At 51.9% G+C, this 26,128-nt stretch overlaps 1 protein-coding gene and 1 long non-coding RNA gene across 29 annotated transcripts in view; one reads left to right on the top strand and one right to left on the bottom strand.

Annotated features, from left to right (window-relative positions):
- TACC2 (transforming acidic coiled-coil containing protein 2) overlaps positions 1 to 26,128 on the top strand; it is a 200,287-nt gene that overhangs the window by 69,747 nt on the left and 104,412 nt on the right. The window lies entirely within an intron of this gene.
- LOC123000759 (uncharacterized) lies at positions 10,018 to 16,206 on the bottom strand. The gene is made up of 3 exons (XR_006408967.3): positions 15,975 to 16,206; positions 15,626 to 15,702; positions 10,018 to 12,781 (listed from the first exon to the last, which is right to left on the bottom strand). It is a non-coding gene; the product is annotated as an uncharacterized LOC123000759 (long non-coding RNA).

Below are 26,128 nucleotides of genomic sequence, written 5' to 3'. Positions count from 1 at the left end.
CGATTTCAGTGTTGTACACATTATGACTCTCTTCCTTGTGGATGGAAAATCTAGAATTGGGCATTCTGATGACACACCACGGGTGGTTAGGTCTCTAGTGCTGGACCTGTCTTGCTATCCCCAAGCTTGCCTTTGCTGAATATTTATTTACAGTGGTCTTTTTCTTTTCCATTTGGGGAAATGGTCAGAAAGCGATCCTTTCCAATTATTAGTGCATTTCGAGAGAATTAGATTATTCCCAGATGCTCAGGGTCCTAGTGCAGACCTGGGCTAAAGCATGAAGGGCAGTTGGGTTGAAAAGTTGAAGGAGGTCAGGAGGGGGGGAGAACAGAGGGAGACGATGGGCATCATGCCGAGGAAGTCCTGGCTGGGCCTGAGAGCCATGTTGGAGCCGCTTCTTACCCTTCCTCCCACGCTTGCTCCCCACTCGCTTTCCACTTCTTCCTTCCCTCCTCCTCCTCCTTCTAAAATTACCGGCTGTGACGCCGTGTTTTCGAGTGTAAGAATAAGGTCTTGAGGATGGCTACAGCTGTGTAAATTAAGGAAAAGGGAAAAGAAAAAGATTCAAGCATAGTTCTCTTAGTAGATAAAAGCAGGACGAGAGAAACCCCTCTCCACCGAGATCCTTCTGGGTTTGTGTTTGTATTACTTTGGTTCTATTATTTTAAACTTCTTCTTCAGAAGTTGGGCTGTGGCAGAGCCTAACAGAGCTCAGGCACCCCTGTGACTTGGAGCAGTGTTCTTCCCAAAAGGGAGACAGTAGAGTCAGACAGACCCGTTCACGTCCCAGCGGCCTCTTACCGGCTGAGCGGCCTCGGAGGAGCTGCTTTGCTCTTCAGTCTTCTCACGCCTGTAAAATGGGAGAACCCAAAAAACAAAAAACACTTCTCTGTTAGGGTTGGAGGTAGGGTGTGCTTGGAATGGTTGTAAAGCACCTGCTATAATGCCTGGTATAGGGTCGGTGTGTAATACAAATGGTATCTACTATTCTAATTTTACATGTATTTATTCAGAAGCATCCTGGCAGTTAAGTGAAGGGAAGATATGGCCACGGTCCCTAAATGAAATAGGAAGAACCCCCGCAGGAACAGGGAGAGTGCAAGGAGCTTGTTACATGGTTCAAAGGTCCGTAGGAACTAAAGGCTCTACCAGTGACGTGGATTTCTAGTGTTATCAACAGCTTCAATCATTGTGAGCCGTCATATATAAAAGTCAAAGGACCTTTTAAAATGTAGCCTTGCTGTTCCGAAGCTTTTGTGTTCCATCATTAAAATGCATTTTCTTGGAAGTGAAGCTGTCCTTTGGAAACGCATCAGGTTACTTTGGAAAGCTGGCTTATGGGGGCCTGCACGAAGGGTGGGGGGGGGCTGCATTTCCTGCCATGGCTTCTGCCTCTTCTGGGTTTCTGCGCCCCTCTGCCCTGTGGCCTCCATCAGGCAGCACGTGGGCCCAAAGTGGGGAGGAGCCGCTGGCCGCCCCTTGAGAAACCAGGGCCAGTTTCAGAGCTGGGTGGTGATTTTCCAAATGAATGTGTCCACACAGACCTGGCTGCTCTTCCTGGAACCTCTCATTACGGCTGCTGGCGGAAACCCTACCGCATGGACCTGGACACAGCGGTGTTTGAGAAACGGGTATTTTAGACTCTGGCTGATTATTATTGGAAGGAAACTTGGGGGCATTCTCATCGAGGCTCAGAATAGGGAAGGGACAGGAAGCTAACTGGCAGAGAGCTCATACCAGATTCTGGGCCCTGATGGCCTCTGATGGCATATTTCCCCCTTGATGCCTGAATGGAGCCAAGGACCCTTCCACACAGAAGGCTGTTCTTTCTAGCAAAGCCTGCCGCCCCAAATCTGCTTCTAGGCTTTTGAGAGAAGAATTCTTAGTTCTAGGGTGGAACAAGCACGACCTCAAGTTCCAGCTCAAGGTCAGGCTCTGTGACCTTGGGGGCGTCACCCTCTGAACCTGTTTACTCACCTGTAAAACAGGGTCACATCACACTCCCAGTGTTGTTAGGATTCAATGAGCCACTTCGTTTGGAATGCCTGACACAAAACGAGAACTCGATATGAGTCTCCTTTTCACTTATTCCTCCCTCTGGGCCAAAGTACCTCCTCACCCAGCACCTTCTTGCTCTGTCAGAGAAATCCAGCCCCTCAGTAAGTGCTGTTTGGGGACCCCTTTAGCAGGGCAGGAAGTGGAGGCTCAGGCCTGTGGCACGGCCTGGTCAAGTGCAGAGAGCAATAAGAGCTGGAGCTGGGGCTCGAACCTCTCTTCTGGAAGGTGTTTCACACCTCAGCTTAGACCCCTGATCATTAACTTATCAGCCAGGTGGAATCTTGGAGGGGTTACTCTCTACAACACCACTGTCCACTAGAACTTTCTACAGTCATAGAAATGTTCTCTATCTCTTCTGTCCAGTATGGCTGACACTTGCTACACGTGGCTACTGAGTACCTGAAATGGGGGCCCTTGACAATCAAGGGTCAGTTTCATGGCAAGGTGGTTTCAGGGCCATTGAGGAGCTGAACTGTAAATTGTATTGAACTTTGATTATTTAAAATTGAAGTTGGACTAGCCACATGGGGCTAGGGACTTCTGCAGGGGACAGCCCAACTTGATGACATAGTTTCTTCGTGTATCCAAGCGAGATGAATCATCACATCAGAGCCAGTGTGGATTCCAGGAGGCTCTACGAGTGCAGCCCTGCCGGGGCTAGGGCGCCCGGGGGTGGTGAGTGAGTGTTCATTTCCCCCTTGGCTCTGCAAATGGCAAAGCCAGATAGCTGTGTGTCCGGAGTAGAGACTGGGGCATAGTCACAGCACGACTGCCCAGCAACACTGATCAGCAGGAGACGTCTCTGCCCCTGAGCCAAGGAGCTTTACCCCCTGGGCCAGCCAGAGGCCCTGGCTTAGCCAGCGTGACCTCATGCCCAGGCCTGGTGCAGAGGCCTCAGGTAATCCAGTCAACTGGCTCTAAACAGTGGCGCTTAATCTAGAACCCTCCCTGCTCACGCCTCCCCACTGGCCATACCTGTGTGGGAGCAGAAATGGGTTCAGGGCGGAGATTGGCCCTCCACTTGCCCTCTCTGCACCATTCTTGTCCTGAGAAGCTGGCAGGGTGGGAGAGGCCACCCAGGGGCGTGCGGGGTCGGCTGGCCCCAGCTAACTGCGGCTCAGCCTCCCCTTTCTTCCCAGGGCTTGTTGCGTCGTCCAGCATTAAATATTTTAGCAGCATGCTGATTCAGGCATTGACTGTGAGTATGTCTGTTTCCAGGGAAGGCACTGGCACAGGTCTGAGCACTGATACTTTTGATGCCCTTTCCTTTTGCAAAACGGACAGAGTGTGTTTGGGAATAGAAACCTCAGGGGAGGGGTGCGTCTATGCCCTGGGAGTGGGGAGGGTGAGCCAAGAGAGGACCACAGAGCGCCGTGGACTTGGCGTCAGCGGCGAGGTCTCAGGCCAGGAGCCCCCGCCCTGGGGAAGCAGGGAAGCTGGGCCCCCGATGCTGCCCCATGTCAGCCAGGAGGGCCAGAGAAGGAGGGACCAGAAGTGAGGCTGAGGAGGAAATCAGACTGGAGGGAGGGGGCACGTTAGGCCACCTGAGTTCAAATACAGATCTTGACTCTCGGGGCCATGTTGGTTGGTCAGGCGACTGCTCCGAGCCTCAGCTTCTTCATGGGTACAAGGGGCCGCCGATGTCTCTGGGGAGTTAAAGGGGCGTTTGCATGGAGATTATACAAGGCAAGACACAGACCACTTCACAAAGCCAGCTTTCTTTTTTCTTTTTTTAAGATTTATTTATTTATTTTGAGAAAGCGAGAGCGTGCAGGAGGGAGGGGCAGAGGCAGAGGGAAAGGGGCAGAGAGTCCCAAGCGGACTCCACACTGAGTATGGAGCCTGACTCGGGGCTTGATCTCATGACCCTGAGATCATGACCTGAGCTGAAATCAAGAGTCCATGGCTTAGCTGACTGAGCCGCCCAGGTGCCCCGAGCCAGCTTTTGGTAGCTGGTAGCTGTGACTATTACAGAGCTGGGGCCCGTCAGCTCTTAGAAAGCCCATGGACAAGGTCCCTGAGCGGCGTGGAACCCTGCAGGCAGTTCCATCCCCACAACTGGCTCAGCAGTTACCCAGCAAACCCACCCATGCTGGCTGCTTAGAAGGGGAGCCAAGGTCTCTTTCCTTAGAGAAGAGCTGAGTCGGCACACGGGCTCCCGTCCTGGGAAGGGGGGCGGGGTAAATTGATAGGTGCGTTGACCCACTGCAGGTAATGCATATGGTTTGATGACTCCTAGCTCAGTGCTCACACACTGTGGAGGGATCAGGTTGTTCCCCAGCACCTGTCTACTCACTGTGGCTTCTCCAGGGGACTGGACTTCCTTCCTCTCCTTGGAACTCAGTATTCCGCAACGTGGGATGAGAGTTGAAGTCACAATTCTGAATTCTCTATTTAGGGGTGCTTGCCTGGATACAAGTTTGGTCATCTCTGAGGGGGGTGGGTCTGGGCTGGTGGCCAAGAGAATAAGCTACGATCTTGTTTCTTTCGGAATGTTAGATTTGCAGACAAGGCTCTTGGTTACCCAGCACCTGATACTCCGCGTGGCATGCAGTGGGCACTCCATAAGTGCGCGCTGAATAATTCAACCCAACTGACTATCAGGTGAATTGGAGGCTTCCTGTCCTGGAAAATCGGGTCAGACAGGACTGAGGCAGACTCCGGGTCTCCCTTCCAGCTCTGCCATTAGTCATAGACTGTGTAAAGAGCTCAGCAGAGTGCCTGCCTGGCATGCAGTAAGCACTTAAGTATCAGGGGTAATTGTTTTTATTGTTAGTATCATTATGACCCTCATAATTGGAATGACGCTGATACTACTATTAAGGCAGATTACTGGTAAACACTTGTGCTTTGACACAGGGACTAGCTGAAATTTACTGAAGTTCATTTGCATCTGCCTGGGATTCTTTGGAACTGGTCACTACCCTCTAAAGACACCTCTTATCCCTGAGCCACCAGCCTCCCTACCCGGGTGGCTTCAGTGTTGCAACATTATATTTGATGCAAGGTCGAGCCATCCAGCACACATGGGGAATGCATTCTTTTCCTTGGGGAACTCAGGCTTTGGGGTTAACCTCTTGCCAAGAGTGGCTGCAAAGAAGCTGAAACCTAACATTTGTGGGAGGGAGGGAGCGCCTGTGTGGGTGAGCCCAGCTGGGGCTACACCAGCGGAACGCAAGCTCCAAGTGCATCTTATGGGACAGATTGCCCCGACTCTTCTGGCACGATGTTTTGAGCTGCCGGTCCATCCCAGACCTCCTAGAGGAAGGGGCAGGGCTGAAGGTTGTCCATCCTTGCCTAACTGGCCAGACACCAGAGCACGATGACTGTAGGGGGAGACCCTTCCTGGCAGGTGACGAAGCCGCTGGAATTTAAACATGCATGGCCAGTGTTGGCAGAAAGTGAGAATTTGGGGGAGCGGGGAGTACAAGCCTCAGCATGAGGTCTCAACTGTAGGCCAGACTGCCTTTCTGGGCCACCTATGAAGGATGTCTGGCGTGGGAGCTCCTCTGGCTCCTGGGTCCTGGTCGCAGGGATGCTCACCGTTTGAGACAGGTACCACCTCGTGCCTGGCTCAGACACTCCTAGTTACGAAACATCACAACCAGAAGGACTTCAGGCCCTTCAGCCTCCTCCTTTTACAGATGAGAAACTGATACCCAGAGAAGGTGTGGGACTTCCTTAAGGACACACAGCTTGTCACGGGACCCCTAGTCCAGCTCCTCTTGAGTGCAGTTCTTCTGGGCCTCAAGACCAGGGTTCTTTTCAATGCAACAACCCCAAGGGCACTGTGGTGAGTAAGCCTCACCTTTTCTAAGCCCAGCAAGCCACCCAGGGGAGCCTGATTTGAACTGGTGTTACAGATTGTTTTCTTTGAGGGGTGGTAGTGGCCGGAAGTAATCCTGTGCTGGCGTCGTGTCTGAGAAAGCAGCATACGCAGGCTCACTCCGGCTTTTTTGCACACTAAGCTACAGCGTCTGCGTGGTGCTGACTCTGGCTGGCCTTGGCTTGTGGCCAGCAGCATTTGCAGGAAGGCTGTGAAAAGTGAGTCGGACAAGTGCTCACAGATTCTCGACTTTGCCACGTTTTGGGGAGTGTGCAGATGCGGATGGGGAGGGCAAACTCGCACAAGAGTTCAAGAGAAGGTTCTGTCAAAACGTGAGTGTCGGCTCCTTCTAGCTGAGTGGGTCTGTGTGAGCGGTTTACTAGGTGGTTTCTCGGTAAGTTTCTTTCCAAACAGTTGAGCCATGAGGGTTGGGAGGTAAAATACTCTTTAAAAAATTGTATTTTTTTATTTTTCATTTTTTAAGATTTTATTTCTTTATTTGAGAGAGCGAGAAAGAGAGCACAAGTGGGGGAGGGGCAGAAGGAGAGGGGAAAGCAGACCCCCTGCTGAGCAGGGAGCCCAAAGTAGAGCTTGATCCCAGGACCTCAGGATCATGACCTGAGCTGAAGGCAGACGCTCAACCAACCGAGCCACCCAGGCGCCCCTTTAAAGATTCTTTTTTTTTTTTTTAATTTTTTAAATTTTTAAATTTTTTTGTTACTTCATCTTGAGTCTTTATTTTTTTTAATTTTTTTTATAATAATATTTTTTTATTCTGTCACCATACAGTACATCCCCAGTTTTTTGTTTTTTTTAAAGATTTTATTTATTTGACAGAGACAGCCAGCGAGAGAGGGAACACAAGCAGGGGGAGTGGGAGAGGAAGAAGCAGGCTCCCAGGAGAGGAGCCTGACGTGGGGCTCCATCCTGGGATTCCCGGATCACGCCCTGAGCCGAAGGCAGACGCTTAACGACTGCGCCACCCAGGCGCCCCATCCCCAGTTTTTGATGTAAAGTTCTGTGATTCATTACTTGCGTATAACACCCAGTGCACCATGCGATACGTGCCCTCCTTACTACCCATCACCGGTCTATCCCATTCCCCCACCCCCCTCCCCTCTGAAGCCCTCAGTTTGTTTCTCATAGTCCATAGTCTCTCATGGTTCATTCCCCCTTCTGTTTACCCCCCCCTTTCTTCTTCCCTTTCTTCTCCTACCGATCTTCCTACTTCTTATGTTCCATAGATGAGAGAAACCATATGATAATTGTCTTTCTCTGCTTGACTTATTTCGCTTAGCATTATCTCCTCCAGTCCCATCCATGTTGCTGCAAATGTTGTGAAATTGTTCTTTTTGATGGCTGAGTAATATTCCATTGAATATATTGCACTACTGGGTATTTACCCCAAAGATACAGACGTAGTGAAGAGAAGGGCCTTATGCACCCCAATGTTCTAGCAGCATTGTCCACAATAGCTAAAGCGTGGAAGGAGCCGAGATGCCCTTCAACAGATGACGGGTTTAAAGATTTTATTTCTAAGTGATCTTCTCACCGGAGGTGGGGCCCGAACTCACAACCTGGAGATCGGGAGACGCATGTTCCTCCGACCGAGCCAGCCAGGCGCCCAGAGATAAAACCCTCTCACCCATGATGGCAGGGTTTAGCTCTGCTTTTGCACGGGGATGGGAAGCTTGTCCGTTAGAATCCACCAGGCTCTGTGTTGAATTGAGGCTTATACCTCCTATCTGGTTCATGTTTTATCTTCAGTGGAGGGTAATTATTCTGTAGAGAGGGCCCCTACGGGGGGAGTTTTTGCTTTTCAGGAACTCCCCTCGCATTCTATGTTGGGGAACTCTAACTGACCCAATGCGATACAGGAGGTTATTACACTTTCCTGCTCCTTCCCTCGGTCCTGAAAAGCCTGTCGGCTCTACAGGTCCAAGGAAGGGCATTCCGTGCCTTCTCTTAATCCCTTTCCCTTTGACATAAAGATGTGGAGAAAGGTGTAAACACAGAGGCAGCCTCGACTGCACAGGCGTCAGAGGCGGGAACTTCAGCGTGACCGAGAGATGCCCAGCAGACTCACAGGCCCTGCTCCCACGGTGTCCCTCTGCCTGCCTTGCCCCTCCCGCTCCTCGTCAGCCCTGTAGCGACCGCCTTCTTGTTCAAGAGACCGGAGAGGCAAATGTAGTGCCTGTGAAACCCTCTCCACCCCCCAGCTCTGCAGGAGGCCTCACCCCTTCCCCTGCCCCAGTATCAAGAGTCTTTTCTGTAACCTGACCACAGTTTGAAGACACAGACAAATGCGTTACAGTTTGTCGTATAGGGTTTCATCCTTTATAGAAGAGCTTGGGTGCTTGAGCTGGACAGATCTGGGTTCAAATCTGTCACTTACTCATGCTAGGACCTCAGTCAAGTCGCTTAGTCACTTCAAACCTTAGTTTCCTCATCTGTAAAATGGGTATAAAATTAGTATGTACCTCTGGAGGTTTCAGCGTGATAGTGTGTGGCAAGTGCTGGCTCCAGGCTGGCACAGGCGGGTGCTCGATGCACGTCTAACACCTTCGGAGAGTGAGACCTCTGAGGACAGAGTGTGGGCCTGGTCCTGTTCCTTAGCACTATGGGCTGCGCATAGTAGGCCCACAACAGATGTTTGTAGATTGATTGTATTGTGTCCGGCAGAGAGAGGGTGTGTGTATTTGATGCATCCCTCAAAAGCTATCTGTGGGCCAGGTTAGTTCAACAACACAACAAAATCACTGTGGTGTTAAGCCATTCTCTCGTCCGTTTATTCATTCATTCCAACTGAGGGCCGCCTACATAAATGTTGCGCGCTGGGTGCTCGAGATGGGGTTTCTCATGTTCAGCACCACTGACACTGGGCCTGGGTGATCGCTGGGGGAGGGCTGTCCTGTACGTGGTAGGATGCTTAGCAGCCCTCAATGCCAGGAACATCCTCCAATGTTCGATCAAAAATGTCCCCGGACACTTCCAAATGTCCCCTGGTGGGCCAGGCTGTCCCTGGAGAGCCACTGCTCTGGGGCTGTGCCACTCACGATGTGGTTCCCTATACTAGCAGCCTCAGCGGCACCTGCGAGCCTTTCTTAGATAAGCAGAACCTCGGCTCCTACCCCAGACCTGCTGAGTCGGAATCACTGTTATACAAGGTCTTCAGTGGCTCGTTCACACCTCAGAGTTGAAGACGCTGCTGAGTTCATGGGCCACCCTGTGAGTAGCAGGGACCCAGAGCACCGTGTTCAACCTTGGCCGCACCCTGAAATCTCCTAGCGAGATTTAAAAAAAATATTGATGCCTGGGTGCCACGGCCAGAGTTTCTGATGTAATTGATAGAGGGGTGCGCCCCGGGCACAGGGAACTTTCACAGTTCCCCAGGGGATTCTACTGGGCAGCAAAGTTTGAGAACCGCTAGTCTAAGGGACGTAGAAGCAAGTCAAAGACTTGGGCTTCATTCTTAGCGTGTGGACTGAACCAAGCCCTGCGACCACCCCTCACTCCCAGCCCTCCAGGCCCTCCCAGTTTATCATGGCTAATCATTGGATGTTTTATTTTTTCACCATTACCCTGGTGTCACACTGATATCAGACTCTGACTCCTGGAGATTATTTTTTTGCCCAGGAAGACAGTCCAGCAGGTAGAACTTTGCTTCCCATTTAGTCAATGTCTTACATGAAATTAGGACAAGACCAAGTTCAAACGTAGGCTGAGCCGAGCACACGGTCAGGCAATGCCGGCCTGCGTGTGAAGAAGGTTTTGTGTGCACTCCAGGAAAATTCCAAGGCCCCGTCTAGAAATTCTGGATGAGGCTAAGAAGTCACGTGGGAAGCTGCCCCCATATATTTCCTGCATGTATTTTGGGTTCAAGCTGACATTTCATTTTAGCATGGGCGGAGGTAATGGCCGAATTTTTCGAAGGCCTGAATCCCGCCTACAAATATTTCTCTCTTTCCATACAACGAAGTTTCAATGGCTTGCAGCTCAGGAATGTACCTCACTGCTTGGACAGCCCTTCATGGAATGTGAGGACTTTTCTGAGAAGCCCAAAGCAGTGATTCCTCCTAGAAAAAACTAACAAACAACAACAACAAAAAAACGCTCTCAGAGTTCACTCGTGAAGTAGGTCTTATTTTATTAGTAAGAGGGCTGAACTCACATGGCAGAGCCGGGCGCTGGTCCTGGGTTCCTCATGGCGTATTTTCTTCCCATAGGTTCAGAGTATAAAAATTCCGTGAAGCTTAGCTCTTCGTCATTGCGGGCTCGTTAGGAGTTTGGGTTCGCAGACGCACAGCCTGTGTGTGACCGTGGTTCTGCTGGGTGCGAGCTGGGGTAAGAGACCTCCATGGCTGTGTCCTCCTTGGTCAGCTGAGGACAATAGCCACAAAGGCCCATCAGAGGATTAAAGAGAGAAGAGAAGAAAGCCATTCAGCAGAGTGCCAGCTGGGTGGCAAACGCTCGCAGATGGTAGTGATTATTACAGTAGTCGTTTCAAAAAGCTTTTCAGTCACCTTTTCGGTTTCCTTTGTGTGCTTGTTCAGTGGGGAAGGCAGAGAGCAAGCCGTCCTGGGGACGGTACGTTGCCACCCTTCCAAGCTGGTGGTTGATGAGAGAATCCTCTAGGTCAGCATGCTTTTGGGGTTTGGGTTTCTGGTGGCTGGGTGAAGCCTGAGGTCTGCCTTGCTGCAAAAAGAAGGACCTTAAGGTGCAATGAGGTCCTGAGTGGACGGGCTGAGGGAGGCTGGTCCCCGAGGAGGGGACTCTTCTGCCAGGACAGGGCCAAGATGGCAGTGATGAACCCTGGGCTGGGAGTCAGCACAGCCAGTAAGAAGCCCACTGCCAGGGCGGGAAGTGGGGGAGGCTCAGTTTTCTGCCCTCAAGCCGACCACACTCTGGTTCAAGAGACAGCACGCAGGCATTAAAAGATTAAAACAGCTCAGGGCCCTAATGTCTTTGCCTTTCATCTGGTAATTGCTGTAGGTGGCCACCAGAGCTAATCTGGAAGGTATTCTCCGGGAGGGAGGCAGGGAGTTCGTCGCTACTGTCCTGGCCTGTCTCCCAGGACCTACGAGGACCTAACACTGCAGGGGCTTGAGAAATACTTGTTGAATGAGTTGATCATAGGCTTTGTTATCATAAAGTGTTCCTAGGTATAGTCAAGAACAGATTTAATTCTCACAACCTAGAACATTCTATTTCTCTTCTGTCCACTTCCTTTCTTTTCTTAGCTCAGTGTTTCAGCGATGTTCTTTAGGTGTGTGCCACCTTGAAGACTTTGACCTTATCTGTGGACCACCTGTATCCTTACCCTCTTACTATTTTTCTTTATACTGCTTCATTTGTATTTCAGTGTATTACTTTGTTTTGTCCTGGGTAATGTCTGTGAAGTTATGGGCTTGGTGTGCTAATTATGTTTCTTTCCTAATATGCTTTAAATGCATAACTATTAAAATATCCTCATATGAGAAATCTGAATATGATAACACCTCCTTGTCCTCCAAAACTCTGCTCAAGTATTCCCTCTTCTGGAAAAATCTCCCCATACCTCTTGCAGGGCTGATTCAATATTCCTGTTCTGCCTCTGTCATGTAGTAGCCACTCCCTTCTCTGACAGAGTGAGCACAGGGACCACGAGGCATCTGACTTTGCACAGAGCCCCACACAGCAGGTGTTCAATAAGCGATTTTGATCGACTGAATGAAACTCCTTGAGTCTATAAAAGTGTACATTGCCTGGCTACACGTGGGCACCCTGTTATTCTGTGAGGACACCATGCTATCATTCAGGGGCCTGGTGTTTCTGAGCTTGCACTCGGGGGCCCATCAACAAGTCAGATATATGAACTTCTATTTCGACTCACACCCCCAGCAAAGAGCTGGTGTGTTCTGTGTCCAGGGAGACAAAACACATACTCCCTATCAGTGAACCAGCCAGCCCTGCAATCGTTCTAATGTCTGGCCTTATGTCCCAGATTTCTCCATGTATCAGACGTGGCATTGGTGATCCAGGGAGGACGCTCTTGGTCCGGTGGAGCAGAAACAAGTCCTTGGATAGAATAGAGGTTCCTTTCAGTCCACTGAAATAACTTCTAATACACACACTGCACCCTCTCGTTCTTCGTGCTCCAACCGCCAACGCACATGCTGTCTGCTCGTGTTCTTGGTTCTGCATGCCTGCTTCCTGCTTCTCCAGCATGAGCCCATCTTTCCTGTCTATACATTTTGATACCCCCATAAGCACCTGGAACGGTGATTGTGGACGCTCATGAATATTTTATTAGTGTGCAGGTGTTTATTATGTGTCAGGCAAATTTGGGCAAGGGTTTCTAGCCCAGCTTCCCATTTTCATGTGGCTTGTCACTTCTTTGCCAAAGCAAAACATTTTTGCCGCAACAGAGTATTAAAGGAAACTGCAAACACGTAGCAAAGCCTTCTTTAGTGCACAGGGCTGGGGGCATTTCCCAGGCACCAACTTGCCTTTTGGATTCCAGAAGACTCCCCTGGCAAATGATCTTCCATCTGCTCTGTGGTATTTCTCCCTTTCTGAAGCCTTAGGTCTAGTATCTACCAAAGGAGCTCTTCTCAGTATCACAGTTGACAGTTCCTTCAGGATGCTTTTGGCTGCAAGTAACAGCCCAATGCAAGAAACCTTCAACGATAACCGGTCCATCATCTCACCTGGCAGGGAGTCTGGGGACAGGGCACTTTTAAGGTTGAATGATTCATTAGCATATTGCATCTTCCCCTCTACCCACATGGAGTATGTTGGCAGACGTCCCCTTCATTGTTTCAAGCTGGCTGCAGCAGCCCCACGCATTGTGCCCTCAAGACAATGCCACGAGGCAGGAGGACATCTGGACAGGAGATATGCCATCTTGTGTTTTCCCTGAAGGGTGAGAGAAATGTCACCATAAGCCCAGCTGACTTCCCTTCCTGTCTCACTGGGGAAGGTATGTCACGTGACCACACCTACATTAATTTTGCATATAAGCAAGTAAGTCAATAAGGAGAGGGAACAGCAGTTTTGGAGACAACCAGTGACGCCTGCCCCGAAACTTTAGTTTCAGAGTTTCTCCACGTGTGGTTTGGAAAGCATCTCCATCCAGAATCTGCTTGCTAAACTGTACATTCTTGAGCCCCCCCTTTCCTGACTTCCTGGACCAGTCTCTGGGAGCATTTTAACAATAACCCAGTGAGTCCTAGGAGCACTGAGTTTCAGACCATAGGTCTGGTATTTGTGGTTGTCTCTCATTATATTTACAGATTGTAGTTGGTTTCAGGGAGGCTGAGAGAGAAAAAAAAAAATAGCCTGCAAAAATTCTCTTCCAGTCCTTGCCTTTTGGAGATTCAAACAGAAATATTAACTGATACAATGATGACATCTAGGATTTGTTTAGAAATAATCTGGGTAGCAGCGGGGAAGTGAGCAATGTGAATGAAACAGAATTGGCCATGATTTGATAATATTGAAACTAGGTAATATACATAGGGCTCATTATACTGTTCTCTCTACTTACATTAAAAAAAAAAATCTCCTTTCAGACACCTGCTCTGTCACTACGCAGCCCTTGACATTGGGTGTGTCACTCCCCTTGAGACTCAGGTTGGATTCTAGGAGCCCAACAGCACACATTCTTTCCTAGAAAGCAATGTTTGCACATTTTCATTCCCCCCCCCCCCGGCCTTCTCTCCAAATGAACCTTTGCTCCAAACAAAATCTTACGTGGAACCCAAAGGTGTGACCCATAAAAGTGGAATAGTTGTGGTTACAGTTGCTATGGGTGCCTCCTGGGTAGCCTTTACGGTAACTCCAGAAACCCCAGGACTCCAGAAGACAGTTTAACAGTGACCGCACTGTAGCATTGCTGAAAACACTCATACAGACTACATTTCTGCAGAGGCCTTGGCCTTGTACTCAGACCCGAGAAATTCTTACGGCGTGAAGATTCAGTCGTGGATACTACTAAAGCACATGCTTCCTGCCTGTGATTCAGTCTTTTTCTCTGGATTCCAGGGATCCCAAGCCAGAGGGCACAAACATGCATCTTTCCTCCTCTGTGTCAGCAGTGTGGCAGGAAGAGGCCAGCCACGCACATTTACTACAGCTCCAGGTTTACTGTCTGGGCAGCCTGCCTGGCTGTGGCTGGGACCAGAGCCGGGTGGGTTGGCAGAGAGTTTCCGGTGTGGATGTGTCTCTGTCAGGTGGCGGGGCTTGACTCTCAATCCCCTGTGATGTTGGGAGCTCTTGACTTCATTTTCTAATGAGTATGTCCTACACTGGACCATGGTTCTGTCTGCCTATGGGCTGCCCAACCCCACTGCCCTGCTAGAGTATGGAGATGCCTTGGAGAAGGGCTGGGGACAAGCCTTTCTCAGCCAGAACGCTCTCCTGCAATGAGTGATCTTAGACTCTATGTCTCTATTCCTAGAATCCAAGATACTTTCATAAAATCCTTCAAAGAAGAGTAAATCATAGTAATAACCACATACCTACTGTATCAGTTTCCTATCGCTGTTGTGATAAATGACCACCAAATGAGTGGCTTAAGACAATTCAAATTTATCTTCTTACAGTTCTGCAGGTAAAATGTCTGACATGGGTCTTCCTGGACTAAAATCAACATGTCAGTAGGGGTATATGCCTTTCTGGAAGATGGAGGGAAAAATCCATTTCCTTGCTTTTCTGCTGCCACATTTGTTGGCTCACAGTGCCCTTCCTCCAACTTCCAAGCCAGCACAGCAGCTTCACATCTCTCTCTGTCTCTGCTTCTGCTGTCACCCCTCTCCCCGACCTCCCCTCTTCCTCCCTCTTTCACTTCCAAGGACTCTTGTGATTACATGGGGTCCACCTGGATAATCTAGGATAATCTTCCTATTTTAAGGTCGGATGATTAGCAACCTTAATGCCATCAACAATCTTAATTCCCCTTTGCCTTGTCAATTAATATATTCATAGACCATGGGGATTAAGATGTGGACATCCTCAGTGAGGGGGACATCATCTGGCTGACCACACCAGTGGGTTTCAAAGCATAGTGGTACCTTCCTTTGTCATGAAAGATATGCATCCAGCAAGTGTGGGAGGAGCTGTTGCAAGTGAAAGGGATGGCATCTCAAATGCATCTTTGTTCTTGGCCTAATTGGAATGCTTGAGCTTAATAAGTTAGAAAGTGGGGTTTTTTTGTTTTTGTTTTGCCATGAATGGGTATGACCTGGAATTAGGGCACAAGGACACAGGAAAACAAAACAAAACAAAACAAAACTGGGCATTCCAATTCTTACTTTACCAACAGTGGATGGTATACATTTAAACAAATCAGTCTGTTTTGGTCTCAGTTAATCACATTTGTGAAATGGGTACATTAATAACCATTGCAAATAAGGAATCTATTGAAATTTCTATCAGAAATGTGGCTCTTAGAAGTACGGTATTTAAAAAAAATTTTTTTTTAGTGGAAGGTAATAAAATTCAATTTCCTTATTCTATATGGAATTCTCATTTAGGGCTATCAAGCCTTGGGCATCTGTTTCTTTAAGAGGAAGAAAGGAAGCGTTGAGTCATTTGTGAGTCTCTTGCCCTTTGGTCCCTGCATATAAAATATAGCAATGCTTTCTTGAAACCAAACTTAAAATAGGAAGCCTGGCATCTACATATAGCCACAGGCTCTTCTTAGTTCTTTTCTTTCTTCTTTCTGCCTAGCTGCAGAAATAGCCAGAGGAAAGGTGATACCTTGCAGTGGTACCAGGGACAGGTAAGCGCCACTTCTGGGTATGAGGTCGATGCCAGCAAAGGCGTTGATGTGGGCCCTAGAGGGGAAAAAAATAAAAAAATAAAACCAACAACTTCCAGATAGAAACAGGCTCCCTGGAAACATGGCAGTGGGAAGCGGTTTGGGTTCATAGTCGCTGGCCACTTCAGACGGTGCACCAGCCCAGGGGAAGGCACGTCAAGTTTTGCAAACTGTAGAGCACAGCGCGCTCTAAGGATCTGTGGTCAAGCGGTGTCAGGTCGACGCAGAGGAAGAAAGAAGAGCCAGACTGTGGCTCCAGGAACTAGGGAGGCACCATTTCGTCCCCACCTTCTTGCGGGAGGCCTGCTCCCCACTCCCAAGCGTGTGTGGATCGCCGTGTTGGGACACATGGCCCGCGCTTGGCCTCAGGGCATTTCGCACGGTGCCTTCCCCGCGGTTGCCCCGCGTAGTGGGAAGCGCCGTGGAAAAACTCAGACCCGTAACAAGTGGTCATGCCTCAAAGACTCCTGGAAGCCGCGCAGGGTGCGCTGGGGAGCAGCGGCCCAGTGGCGCTGCGTCGGTCAGGCTGCGCCCGTGCCCGGCTGGCTGCGCGGCCGCCGGGGCCCCGGGGCTCCTGGGCGCGCCGCCGCCGGCCCCGCGCATTCCTGGCCCCGGAGGAGAGCGCGGCGGGCGCCCTGCGCGAGCAGCTGGCTGCGCGCGGGCCGCTCGGAGCGCCGAGAGCTGGGGGAGGAGCCTGGCCCGGCCGCCGCCGCGCTCCCAGTCATTGGCCTTTTGTGCTGCAACTTTGCCCGGCCCTCGGGGGGTCGCGCCCGCCCCGCGCCGTTGCCCCGGGAAAGTTTGCGTCGCCGGCCGGGCCGGGGGGACTCCGCGCGCAGCCGCTCGTCTCGGGAAACTCAGCCGCTCGGGGCTCTTTAGCAGTCGCGTCGCCGAAGGAAGGCGACTCCGCGCGAGCCATCCGCGAACGCCCGGGGCGGGTAAGTGCGCTGCGGCCGAGGGCGGGTGGGCGGACGCCCCGGGTCAGCGAGGAGACAGGCGTCCCCGGGACCTTGGCCGCCAGACAAAGGCGTGCTGGAAGTGGTAGCCGAAGCTCACTTGATCTTTCCCCAAGAGGCACTGGCTAAGGGCAGGAAAGAGGCGAGGCACGCATTTGGGTCCCCTGCTGGCAGAGGAGTGTGTCTGCGGGGCAGCCGGCGGCCCCGGGCGTGTGCCCTGGGAGGCTGGCTCCGTCCGTGAGACCGGTCCGGGTACGGGCCTGCGGCTGGGGTCCCCGCCCAGGGTCAAGGTCTCCGCCCGTGGCTGGGGTCTGTGCGCGTGGCCGGGTCCTCATCCTAGCTGGGGTCCCCGCCCGCTGTTGGGGTCCGTGCCCCGGTCCCCGCCCATAGATGGAGTCCCCGCTTGCAGTTGTGGTTCGGGACCGGGGTCAGCGGCCGCGGGGGGCGGGTGGGGGGCGCTCCCCGACCGTGGCCCAGTTCTGCGCCACCCCCGCGGGGGCTCCTTCTGAGTTCGAGTGGTGCCACCCGGTTGCGCGGGGTCACCCCCGGCGATCCACGGCGGCGCGTGGATGAGCCATAAAACTGCACTGCATTTCCTCCGAGTTGGGGACTTTTAAATTCTCGAATAGTTACGTCAGCGAGGCCGGGCGCACTTCAGGGCTCCGGCGAGCACGTGACCCGCCGAGCTTCCCCTGGGCGTCCTTGACTCCCCGGCCCCGCGGCGTGACTCTTCCTTGGCCTCTGGACGTCCTGGAAAAGCGACTTCAAAAGTACTGATTGCCTGCACAGGCTGCGGCTGGGCCGGGTTTGCTGTACTCGGCGCTTGTCTTTTCTTAAAGTGGCATCATTACCATCATGGTCACCGTGCTATCGTAATTGTTATCTTCTGACTCCGTCAGATGCTGGGACAGGACTTTGGGGGGGGGGGTAGTTAAACACAACGGAGATAGACATTGTGAGAAAATGTGTCTTCGAGGCTGGTGAGGTGGGAGTGGAAGGGCAGCTTCGGGAAGGGCAGCCAGGGGCACCGCTGGCCCGCAGACAATGTGTGCAGGGGTGCAGGCGGCTGTCCCAAGCGCCTGCCCGCGCGGTACTGGAAAATCCAGGGTCCTGGTGCCGCTTTCTATCTGTTTTATGCCAGAAGAGGGCGGAGCTTTGTTAGAAGGCAGAGAACTCTCTGTTCTTATTTCTCTGGGATTCTCCGTGAAGCCACATTTCAAAAGCTATTTTCATTGTAGTATTTGGAAGTGACTTTGGAAACGTCTGGGGCCATGTCCTGAGGCTGGTTTCATCTGTGGTTTCATCCACTCTGAATCACTTACATGTTTCGAAGTTGAGTCTTCACCATTGTTCTCAGGGGCCCGTTTTGAAGTGGGTGGAGCTGGAGGCAGGGTTTGCTGGGGGTTGGGGAGTGGGCGACCGCCCAGGACAGCCCCCCCCTGGGCTTTCTCATCTGGAGCTCAGGCTGGGAGCTCTTGCAGAGAATCCGGCCCGTTGTGCCCCTGGAGCTCCTGCTCACAGGCTCTGGCCTGGGCTCGGACATTCTCAGAGGAGAGCCAGAGCAGGAAATAGGTCAGGAACTACCCCCCTAGTGCAGATGCCACACCCGGCCCGCGGCTACCCTGAGCCCCTTCTTCCACTCCTGCAGTGTCGCTAGTCCCTCACCTAAAGGTAGCCCAGGCACCACGGGGCACGACCCCCACACAGGCATCATTGCTTATGGAGATCCAGGGAGCAAATGCGCCCCCCTGGGAAACCTGCAAGGAACTGGCCTCTGGCCCCTCTCTTCACTTCCATCCTTTTTGTCTCTAAGTTTGAGCACTTAAAATATTTTAACTGAAAGGAGACGCAGTGATCAAAGTTGCATGTTACAGATGCCCAAAGGGAGACTCAGAGAAGTCCAGAGTCACATGTGAAGGTGGGACTGTAACCCGGGATCCCAGACACCTGGCACGGTGTTCTCTCAGCTAAGTCCTGAGGGCTCTGTGGTCCCATCCCGCTGTGTATTGTGGTTATTTATGTTTGTCATTTCTATGGAGACAGACACTGCTCCAGGGAGGGCCTGCCTGGTTTGCAGTACACGCCACAAGAGTGACAGGAGCCTGGGGGGGGGGGTCCGTGGTTGAAGTGAGTAAGACACAGTCCCTGCTTTCAAGGAGCGGTACGTGTGTGTATGTGTGTGTGTGTGTGAGAGAGAGAGAGAGAGAGACACCCAGCTGGGCATACACACACTGGGCAGGCTTTACGACACGGCTAGCACCCAGTAGGTGGTGGCCAAAAATGTGCGAGGGGGCTTTGGTTGTCACTCTGCCTGCAGCGGCCACCACTGGTGAGGGTCTGGGGTGCTATGCATGTGACATTCCTGTACGACCAAGAAATGCCTCACCCCAAACGCCGGTAGTGCCCCCTGGAGAGGACCCTGCAAGGGTGTGGGGAATTGAGAGAGACCAACTCTCCCACGAGAAGGAGCGATGGGGTCTGTGGGCTTGCTAGGCCCCAGGTTGCGGGTGTGGATGAGGCTGGGAGAGACCCAGGGCTGGGTTAAGAGTGTGTGTGTGTGTGTGTGTGTGTGTGTGTGTTAACCGTGGTTTGGGTTTACAGGTCTCGGTACCTTTTGCACAGTGAAGGGAAGGTCCAGGAGCCTGGTGTTAGAGTGTCTGACTCTTCCTGGCCAGAGGAGCGAGTCTAAGAAGGGGAAGGCCACAGAGCTGGGTGCCCTGGTCTCTCGCACTGTGACCTGTGACTGTGGTATGTGACATCTGGCTCGGTGGCTGGGTTTTGTCTCCCTCCCCACCGAGGTCACAGTCCCTTGTTTATAACTTCAGGAATCATTTCCACAGCAACTCACTGGGATGACAAAACAGCCCAAGGATTATGGAACCATTCAGGAGAAAGGAAAGGCATGAAGAAGACGACCTGGCGAAATAAAAGTTTGTGGGGAAGTGGCTCTAAAAATAGAGAGGGCAAGCGAAACGTGCCGGGGCCTCGAGAGCAATGATCTGCAGTGAAAGCTTCATTAGAGATACGTTGGGTGTCAGCTCTGTCCCCTTTCCCTTCCTCTCTGGTCCCCTCTGGTCTATGCCTTCAGTCTGGCGCTTGGCAAGGGTATTCAGTGCGGCCAATCTAGAGAAAGCAAAGTTCCCAAGTTGGGTTTTCCCTGGGATGGGAGAAGCCATACAGACAAAGCTCCCGGTTTTGAGACTGAGCTCCTGTATTTGAGTCCCTGCCGCGGCCTTACCAGCTGTGTGTCCTTGGGCAGGTCACTAACGGTCTCTGAGTCGACTTCCATCTCCTAACAGTGGGGACACATATCCACATATCCCTGCCCGCCTGGCTCGAAGGACCGTGGGGCAAGTGCCATCATGTGCCTGCAAATACCTGCCACACTGTGAAGTGCTGTGCACACGGAAGGTCCCGGCTCTATTTTTCACCTGGTTATGATGAAAGGGAGTTCCTAAGACCTCCGAGAGCTTATTTTTAGTGGTATTATTTTCAAGTGGAAATGAGGAGGTGTGCTAGTGAGCGGGGTTCTCTTTTATTCCGAAGCCGGCTCTCCAGCTCCGTTTTGCCCATCCTCCCGTTTAATTGCTCATTTATATTTTCCCCAGAAAACCAGTCAAAATAAAAGAATAGGAAACTCCCTTCAGTTCTGCTCACAGAGAGCAAGTCTGGGGGGAAAAGTGGAAAGAAGAAGCGGTTGGTGCATCTGCTCTCGTGCAGATTTGGCCGTTTCTGGTCCCGCTCAGCCCCCCTCTCCTGGTGTGCTTGCGCCCACGTGGGGCCTTGGAGGCCCGGGAGGCCCCCACGGTGTGTGTCGTTCAGAGCACGTGGTTATGCTCCTGAGGGCATGGGGTGGGCTCACAGCATGCCAGTTCTCCCAACGGGGCCCCCTTCCAAACTAAGAGGAGGCAGTAAGAGGTTGGCTCAGGCCCGGGGCGGGAGCATCTCTTCCCTCCTACTTTTATTCCTCTGATCCTCGGCTTCCCATGGCTGCCTGCCGTCCACCTGCCTCCTTCCCGCTGAACAGGCAAAGGCCCGATGTCGCCTTGCACGCCTCCACTGAAGCTCGCTCGCCTGTGAGTTACCAGGCCCAGGAAGCTGCATCTGACGGCTCCCTGCGTCGAGCTCGAGGTGGCCTGGGGGTCAGCCATGTGCCAGGGTCTCTTTGCTCCAGGGCCGACAAGACCCTACCCCATCTCTCCTACCCTCCCTGGGCCTAACACCGCACTCAGCAGAGCCCAGCTCCTGGCTTCTAGGGGCAGTGGCTGTCTGCCTTGCCCCCCGCCCCCACCCCGGAACTGTGGGGTGTACGCCTTTGCTCCTTGTACAAGGTCTGGACCTCACTGCATTCTGGGGGTAGGAAGAGCCGTCCAGCATAATTGTGAGCCTCGTGTGGTTTTGGAATGAGGGAAAGATCTGTGACCATCGAAGGAAACCGAGGACTCAGCAAGGTTTTAAAAAACCAACAACTACACTTCTGCCTCGTCTGTGTAAAAGCACTCCAGGCATTCGGTTTGTTTGCGAGCTGAGATGCCTGCTCTCGGCTCGAAAAAATGAGAGAGGGAGCCGTCTCTGGCCTGAATTCAGTGGCAGCCAGGCAGCTCTGGTGGCAACAGCTGTTAACGTCTTTGCGTCGTTGCTGCTCCCCAGCATCCGTACGGTCCGCATGGATTTATTGAACACCGACTGTCTGATGAGGACCTGTTACGAGATTGACAGCATGCCATACAGATGCTTTGCGCTCTGCTTTCTTTTAACAATGCTTCCAAGTTATACAAGTTGTCTGCATTTCACAGGGTCAGAAACAGGCCTAGAGAGGTTAATGAACTTGCCCAGGGCTCCAAATGGCTAGTAAACGGCAGAGCTGGGTTCAGGTTCGGCTCTGTCCTCTCTCGAGCCCGCGCTGTCTGCACCACACTCGCTGCTCCCCAGTCCACGATGACTCAGTTTGATTTCTGTACCAGTGTTCTGGGGGAGTCGAGGCACCTGTGGGTTCCCTGCCCTGGATTTTGGGAGAAGTCGGTCCCCCTTGGCCGGGATCCTGAGCCCAGAAGTGCTGGCCCATTTGGCAGGTGTCTTCTCTTCGCTTTGTCCCTTTGAGCAGGGGTCAACTGCATCATCGCTCACCTGACTGTGTGGCTTGTCCCAGCACCTGGGTGGGGTCATTTCTTTACCTTTTGAAAAGAATAGTGGGTACTGCCTCCCTGCCTTGTTCCTCCTGGAATGACTTCCTCCCCTTTGAGCTTGTCATCAACCTCTGTCCTTGGGCTCACTAACCCCAAGGGGGGTGGGATTGATAGCCATTTTTAAGGTGTGATTAAGTTGTGTATGAGAAAAAGCTTCTCCCTCTGCACCTCCTCGCCACCACCAGGTCTCCTGGGAGTTGGAACCTTGGGTCAGCAGGTCACCCCCTGCCTCCTCCCATCCTTAAAGTCCTAACCCGGAACCTGGCCCCTGACCCAGGGGGCACTACCCAGGGCTTCCTCCAGGCCATCGCTTCCAGCCAGCCCAGGGGCTGCACCTGGGGAGCCTGAGGTTTGCAGATCAGAAGAATCACTGGGCTGATGAACAGTCCAGACCCCTTTCATGGAGGAGGCGCCCGCAGCCCGGGGAGGGAAGGGTCTTGCCCAGCGCCCCTGTGCCGGCTGTTCACCTGCTTTCCTTGGGAAGCAGACCCCACAGGCTGCTTTGCCTGCCACTATTCGTTGCACACCCTTGAGACAGATGCTGCTTGAGGCCGTGCCTCCTGCCTGCCCAGGAGGTCTGGAGTCCGAGCAGCCAGGACGGCGCTCAGCTCAGTGTGGCCCTGGGTAGAGTGACATTTCTCAAGGTGACAAAGGGCCTGTCCAGTGCCTGACACATAGTAGGTGCTCATAAACACCGGTTCCCTTTGTTGTCACCTGTGTTCATTCCAATCCTACAGTTTGTGCTGATGTTCACACTTAGCCGGGGCGGTGGGGGGTGGTGACAGAGCAGCAAGCCCACGTCGGGGCCTGAGGGGAGAGGAGGCAGGCGCGTGGACTGTGGAAAAGCACCTCTAGGCTGTTCTGTTGTGTTTGTAGTAACGTTGCCATCCTTTGCTCCTTTGCGGAGCACGTCCCACGGGCTGGGTCCTTCGCTGGAGGAAAGTTCCGGGACTGGCCTCAACCCCCGCCACTGTCTGTCCAGGCAGGGACTGCCATTGCCTTCTTTGACAGATGGGGAAACTGAGGCTCAAAGGAGCCTGCTCTTTATTGCTGGAATGGGGGCCCAGTGTCCCGCCCCCTGCCCCATCCTGCCTCTCAGGGAAACGGGGGTGGGGCCTTATTTCATCAGCAAAGGCCCAGTACCAAGGCCCAGGGCTTACCAGGAGTGTGCAAAATAATGTTTGACACCTTAAAAATTTGGCCCTGAAATATGAAAAGCCCAGCTCACAACTAAAATGGACAAATGTTCCATGTTAAGTGTCTATAAAATGTCACATGGTGTCACCCTCATTGTTGGAACTCTGTTACCTCTTTAATGCCACTGGCTTGCCTCCCATTGCCTCTGTCTCTTGTGACTCATTCATCCCCATCACTGTTTTCCTTGCTGACTCTGGGCTGGGAAGATCGCAGGGAACAAGGTGGAGGGTCCTTTCCTGTTGCTGGAGCCATGATCCCCCTGCTGGCCTGTCCCCTCTTCCTGCCCCACAGTGCTCCTCCCCTGCCCCCGAGGGCCCTCTCCCCCCAGGGGCCTCCAACGCCTCTGCCTCCTTGTGCAGCTGAACTCAGATGGAACTGTGGTGTCCCCGCTCGAGGAACGGGCCAGGGCCACCGTGTGGGTTCCCATAACGAGGACAGGCTCAGTGGCAGAAGGCCCGGGTTCTTGCCACTGTGTCTCTTTGCCAAGTGACTTAATTCCGTGAGCCTCAGTCTCCTATTCTAGAAAATAAGTTGTCTGCCAACTACATAGGGGTGGTGAAAAATCACAAAACACACCATTTGGCGAAGATCTAACATACTATACAAATATAAGTAGCTGTGTATTTTTTTCAGTTATTTTAAAATTTTTTTAGTATTTTATTATTATTTTTTTAACTGAAGGCAAATCTTTCGATTGCTGGACTTTCCTACATGGGAGTGGAAAATCTCTGTGCTCCCTGAGATGGGCTCGAGGATCTCTCCGACACGTTGCTTTTCCTGGAGTCGCGTGGGAGATTCTTCCCGTTCTTAGCCTGATCTTGTAGACTTGATCTTGTGCTTTGGGACCTGGGTTCAAATTCTGACCGCTTTTCACCCCTTCGAAGGGCTGGATGAACACAGGGTGTGCACAGCTCTGCATCCCATTCTCAGCACTTAACAATGTTAGCTGCTCTTATGATTATTTATTGTTATTGTCAATCCTTTTATTGTACTTATTTACTTTTGTTACAACGTTTAGTACACGCTAAAATATTGTCATCAACAGTAAAATGACTGTGCTTGAGACCTTTGTCAGGCCCCTTATCTGTCAGGGTCTCACGCTCCTCTGCTCCCAGGAATGGTGGAACTTTCTGGTTTTAGGAATCCTGTTATCTGTCGAGCTCAACTCTTGTACCTGGCCTTCAGGATTGCCGAGTCATATTCATTCCACTTCATTGTTTGCCAGATCAGAAAAGGAACACTTCATTATTCTCCATTGGGACTGAAAAAGCAAAGCATCGCTTGTCCTGAGCAGGTGGAAGCCTGGTAAGCCCAGCTTCTCAAGGAGTGGCAGAAGCAGAGCTCAGGTATGCCCGCTCCTCGTGCCAGAGGACGAAGTTCTCGTCTCCGAACGCCAAGGGCGAGATCGGAAGAGGACGTGCACATGTGCTCCGTGTGTCATGTGCCTTTCCTGTGGCTCCTCACCTTTGCCAGCTGGGTCATGCCAAGCTCACAAGGGACCAACACTTCATAAAGATGTGCGATTTCAGAAGATTCCATTTTGCTGATTTAGGACAGGCTCAGCTTCTCTTTTTGAAAGCGGAGTGAGCAGATGTGAGCTCTATTTCAGCTGTGTCATTGAGCGCCGCCCCAGTGTTTTCCAGAGTGTGGTGCGTAGCTTGCAAGGGGGCTTGCCCTGAGCTTGCGTGCTCCTGGTCCTTTTAAGACCTGTGTATTAGAGAAAAGGAAAAGTAGCACGTCACAACCACAGCCTAGCTGATGTTATTACTTAGAATGATGAATATTCTTTTAAACCGAACAACTGACTTCATTGAAAGATAAATATTAAGTAAACAACAGAACAGGAGGTCTAAGGTATAATGTACGAGGGAGGCATACAGTTAGTTAATAACGTGGTTTTCCAGCCAATTAGATACTCAAAACCCAAATCAGCTTTGCTGTCTTCCCGTCTCCTCCTCTGACCCCCAACACCTGCTGTCGGGTGGACATCATGAAGCCTCTCGCACAACAGATCCCAGCTCTCCTGCAGGTGCCAGCCGCCCATCCAGCATTACCTCGCACCTGAACCACCCCGTGGCTTGCCTCACATTTCTTCTCCCGGTTATTCTCCGCTCTGGAATATAGCCCTACCTCCAGAAAATTCTGCTGTTCCCCTGCCCATAAATCTTAGATGCTCCCCATTGCCACCCAAGCAACAGATTCTTGGCCTGACTTTTGAGACCTTCTCTAAGCTGGCCTGGGCCCCAGCTGCCCAGGTGTGGGTCCGCAGCTCCCCTTCCTGACAGCCCCATCGCACGCCCTGCTGTGTCCTCCAGAATCCAAACCGAGTTCTGGGGCCCTGGGGTGTGGCTGTTTGCCCGCATGCCTTTGTCTAGGAAGCTGTTGTTTCTGAAATCATTTCCAGCTTACAGAAAAGCCACAAGAAGAGTAGAGTTCTCCAATATTCCCTTTGCCCAGTTGCCTCAATTGTTGACACTTCATCACCATGTGCTTGGTCGTTCCCCTGTATTATCCTCTCTCTTTTTCTGGATCATTTGAGAGCCAGTTGCAAACATGAAGCTATCACCCTCCAAAATAGAAACCAAAATAAACACCCCAGTGTTCATTTCCCCAAAACGAGGATACTCCAGAATGACACCAATACAGCCACGCGACTGGGAAATGGATACACCGTGCCCCTGTACCCCTAGTCTTCAGAACCCATCCAGACCTACCAGCTTGTCCCCTTTCCATCTGATCCAGGATCCAGTCCAAAACCATGTGTCATATTCGACTGTATGCTTGTGGACTCTCTTCAATCTGGGAGAATTCCTCAGTCTCCCTTCGTCTTTCGTGAGCTTTAAGAGTACAGCTCTTTCATTCTGGAAAAATCCCTCAAACTGTGTCTATCCCAAGTTTTCTCATGACCAGCCTCTGGCTGGCCATTTTGTTCAGGGGGTCACATCTACGAGCACAGCGTGATGACCGTCCCAGCACCAGGGATGGCAGTCCTGGTCAACACCTGGCCAGGTTGGTGCCCACCTGGTTTCTCCACACAATGTCCTCTACTTCTTTAAACCACCTCCTGCCTTAGCGTCCTTCAATGGCTGCCTGAAATGACCACCAC

The sequence above is a fragment of the Ursus arctos genome, unplaced genomic scaffold, assembly GCF_023065955.2.
Source record: "Ursus arctos isolate Adak ecotype North America unplaced genomic scaffold, UrsArc2.0 scaffold_7, whole genome shotgun sequence".
Taxonomy (NCBI): Eukaryota; Metazoa; Chordata; class Mammalia; order Carnivora; family Ursidae; genus Ursus; species Ursus arctos.
Note: the sequence above shows the minus strand (reverse complement) of the source record. Positions and strands in the feature narration are given on the sequence as shown.